Here is a 4,817-nt window from a genome sequence, read left to right on the forward strand (position 1 = left end):
AAAATGGCCCTTTTATGTGATCAGTTTTACACATAGGGCATCATTACACTCACATCATGATTACTAATGTTACTATTTTTTTCGGCATTCCAAATGGACAACAATGACAACTCAAATAAAATATGTCAATAAATAGCCTCAAAACATTTGTTTTTCTTTACATACATAATAATAAATATTAACACCGGGGTTAATTTTCACATGGGTAAGTTGACATAAGGGCTATATCTCAGCAATGTGTGAACCTTTTGTGCAATCGGAAAGTTCCATAGATGTTAAAGGTTCTTCATGGAACCATATATGCTGATAAAGAATATTTATTTTTAAAAGTATACTGTTTACATTTTGCTGAACAGCATATAATTTGCTGATTAATGGCTGGTTCCATTGTGACAACTTACCCCATGTATTGTGACAATAGCGGGGCATGTTATCACAAAAGGTCAATGTGTGTTTGACAAACTGTATCTGTATATTAGCCATCTGCAATATGTGTGGAGTGGAGAAATCATGGAGGTCCAAATATATTTACCTTTGGTACTTTTTCATCTACTGCTGAACATTAGCTAATAAACTGAACCAGTCATACACTATTTAAGATAACTCACACTGACTATGTTCCTCCAGAGTATCAAAACATCCCTTGGTTCTGTAAGTGCAGGTAAAATCTGCCTGGGGTTGACATGAAAATCTTGTCAACTGTGAATGTTAACCTTAAGACCTCACATAAACATGCTCCTACATGTGTATGCATTCTTGACATCATGGAGAGCCATAATAGAATATATGCTAAGGGAGGCTATTTCAACCCTTCAGTAAAAGGCTTTGTCGAAAAGATTCCAGCGTAACACTATTCATATCAACTTCTCTAGCAACCAGTGGGGGGCGCTATGGTGAATTTTCATATTGCTTTCCTCGGTTCCTAATTCCTGCCCTGTCTTGATCTTTGTCACCTGTTTGTTCACTGTTTACTCTTATTAGTCTAAGTATATATGTATATTCTTGTTGTTTGTATAGTCGTCGTCAGGTATATACTTGACGACGATTATTTGTCTCCTTTATCTTATTTATGTATACATTTTGGTTGGTTTATCCGTTTTGTTTTTTCTTCCTCCACCTGTACTTGTCTTTATGACTCAGTGATTGTATTCATACATTGTTTGATCTTATTGAACATTTATATTTATATTAAAAAAAATCCACAATTACAGTTAGCACCATTTGTGGACTTTTCGGACAGTCCTTTACCAACCATAGGCACATTTTCCAACTTATATAAATGCTAAATTAGCAATCTGGAACGATTTCACCGTGACGCCATCTGACCAGCTTAAATACGGGACAAATCGCGTCCTGTATTGATTCGATACGGGACGCATAATTTTATCTTTAAATATGGGACGATCCTGTATTTTACGGGACGGGTGGCAACCCTACTGGGGAGATACCTGAAGTTATTTGTGCGTTGGCCATTGCCATATTTATTTTATCCTTTGAAGCTTCACCATTACACCTGATGCGAACGTGTTTATGTTGATGAGAACAGTGACATACCTGAGTTGGAATCGTCGTCTCCCGCTTCCTCATTCACTGAACCTTGTTACAGCATGGCATTTGACAGGAGAGAAAATGTTAAAATGAAGTGTTATATAATGTGTCTTTGTAAAAGATGAATGTAAAGGGGGAGACGTGTTAGTGTTTAACGTTTTGTTGTGTTATTTAAAAGAGTTCCTGTTATGTTAGTTTTTGGGAGTTACCATTATGGTGAATAGTGGAGCTTGAGTTTAGGTTGAGGACAGCTACCAATCAGACATGTATTATAGTGCCTAATTCACTGAGTAATTGTTATGCTAATTAAAGCATAGTTTTCTAGCATGCTAGCAACCACTCTAATGTGTACTTCTAGTTAACTTCTCTCTACTTGAAATAATTAATTTGAGATTACTTGTTAATTTAAAGTTCAGCCAAAGAGTTACATTTAAAGTGCCATCAAAATGTAGAGTTAGCTTACTCAGTATTTCAAGTTAAGGGCAATTTGTATGCATGTGTAGTACAAAATTATAATCTGAAAGTTCTATTAACTTAAAAAAAATTGTTGTATCTGATTGCCTACACTTTTTTGAGTTCTGCTAACTTATAAGGGGTTTGCAGTGTAAGGAATCAATGGAGCTGAAGTTAATCAATCATTTAGAGAGATTAACTAGCATAAAACCAAAAAATATCCACAAGGGAAGGATTAATCCTAAGAAAATATGTATATCTTCAGTACTCCACTGTACAGTAATACCAATACGTATGTTTTCAGCTGAGACTGCAATATGAACATTATCTCCAACAAAAGAGCTTGCAGTGACCGCCTGTGACAGGCATAGTGTTCTGACTCTGAAGGAGGGGGCTGGTCCGAGCTACTACAGGGTGACATGATGCAAATGTCCCTGAACAGACAAAAGCCAGCTTTTACTATTGAGTAACCAAACAGAGACTGCAACAGTGACTCTATAAAATACAGGAAAAAACCCTAAAACATACAACTGAGAGGGACAACTGACAAAATGCAAGTCAGCTGTTCAGTTCAGCGATGCTGGGAAATGTGTAGGCACAAGTTGTCATATGAAGTCACAATGAAAAGATGTTTCTATTCATGTATTTAAAGGTTTCAAGAACATCATTTTAAAAGATAATTTTGTTATCATTTAATCATCCTCATGTCCTTACAAACCTGTATGACTTTCTTTTCAAAAGGAGATGATAATGTTAGTACTGTATTAGTTACCAATCACTTTTCTTGCATCTTTTTTCCATACAATGCAAGTAAATGGTGACTGAGGTCTCTTTTTGTGTTCCACTGTGTAAATGATGACAGCATTTTCATTTTTGGATGAACTAACGCTTTAAAAAGCTGAATACCAGCTTAATACCCTATGGAGAAATACAAGTAATCTTTATCCATGCATTTGAACATGATAGCATTTTAACAAAACCTAGAGATTGACAAAATTGACAAATAATCTTTTAATGCATTCATAATGCTGGTTGCAACATGGACTTCTTTAAACAGTAAATGTGACTGCAATCTGAGCATTATATGATACCATATAACAAAAACTGTAGGGTGTGAATTCGCTTTAATGCCACTAAAATGGGGATGGTTCAGGTCTCAGTATGTGCTGTCATTGTTCTAATGCGGATTTGTAGTGGGGATGGTTTATGTTGACCTACTGACATAGATTCTGAGCTGACTTTCAGGCCATCTGTCAGTATTACCCTGTCTGTAAACCTCCCCAAAACACATATTATAATTCTGCATGTGTGTTGCTACATTAAAGGTTTAGCGTACCTAAAAATAAAAATTCTGTCATCATATATCACCTTCATGTTGTTCCAAATGCATATGACTTTGATTCTTCTGTGGAACACAAAAGGATATGTTAGGCATAGTGTTAGCATCAGTCACCATTCACTTTCATTACATCATTTTTCCATACAATGAAAGTAAATGGTGACTGGGCGAACTACCCATTCAGACCAAATCTGTTGTGGGTAGCCACATTTATACTTAGCTAAGTACACTGATGAGCCAAAACATTATAACCAATATGCTTTATATGCTATTGGTCCTCCTCGTGCCACCAAAACAGTGCCGACCTGCTGAGGCATGGACTCTACAAGACCCCTGAAGGTGTCCTGTGGTATCTGGCACCAAGACATTAGCAGCAGATCCTGTAAATTGCGAGGTGGAGCTGCCGTGGATCAGACTTGTTGGTCCAGCACATCCCACAGATGCTCAATCGGATTGAGATCTGGGGAATTTGGAGGCCAGGGCCAAACTCTTCATCATGTTCCTCAAACCATTCCCGAATGTGTGCAGTGTGGCAGGGTGCATTGTCCTGCTGAAAGAGGCCACTGCCATCAGAAAATACCATTGCCATGAAGGGGTGTACCTGGTCTGCAACGATGTTTAGGTAGGTGGCACATGTCAAATTGACGTCCACATGAATGGCTGGACCCAAGGTTTCCCAGCAGCACATTGCCCAGAGCATCACACTCCCTCCACTGGCTTGTCGTCTTCCCACAGTGCATCCTGGTGCCATCACTTCCGCAGGCAGACGGCGCACACATACACGGCCGACCACATGATGTTAAAGAAAATGGGACTCATCGAACAAAGTGACCTTCTTCTGCTGTTCCAAGGTCCAGTTCCGATGCTCTTGTGCCCATTGTAAGCACTTTCGACGGGGGACACGGGTCATCATGGGCACTCTGACCGGTCTGCGGCTACGCAATCCCATATGCAGTAGGGTGCGATGCACTGTGTGTTGTGACACATTCCTCCCTTAACCATCTGTAGAGCTGAGGAGGGCGGGGCCGGGCTGGAATGAGACACACCCGGTCCCCAATCAGCCTGATGGGGCGCGCGAGGGATAAAGGCGGCCGGGGACGACAGTTCGAGAGAGAGAGAATTACAGACAGCTGTGCTGTGTTTTTAGTTGTGTGTTTTTGGTTGGGTTTTTGTTTAATAAATTATTATTTAAGTTGTCAAGCCGGTTCTCGCCTCCTCCTTTCCTCTAAACCCCCTTACACTGGTGCCGAAACCCGGGAAGGAGGAGGGATTCCCGTCGCAGAGTCCTCGACACTGCCGTCCACCCAGGGGAGCGCCGCTGCCGTCCGACGGGGGACGGAGTAGCCCGACTACCCGGATGCGGGGAACGGCCGCCGTCCGCGAGGCGAGTGGGGACGGGACTCCCCGACCGCCTGGAGCGAGGGAGCCGCTGCCGGGGGCGGAGGAGTGCCCTGCCGTCCCCCGGGAACGCGGAGGG

The sequence above is a fragment of the Myxocyprinus asiaticus genome, chromosome 46, assembly GCF_019703515.2.
Source record: "Myxocyprinus asiaticus isolate MX2 ecotype Aquarium Trade chromosome 46, UBuf_Myxa_2, whole genome shotgun sequence".
NCBI classification, from domain to species: Eukaryota; Metazoa; Chordata; class Actinopteri; order Cypriniformes; family Catostomidae; genus Myxocyprinus; species Myxocyprinus asiaticus.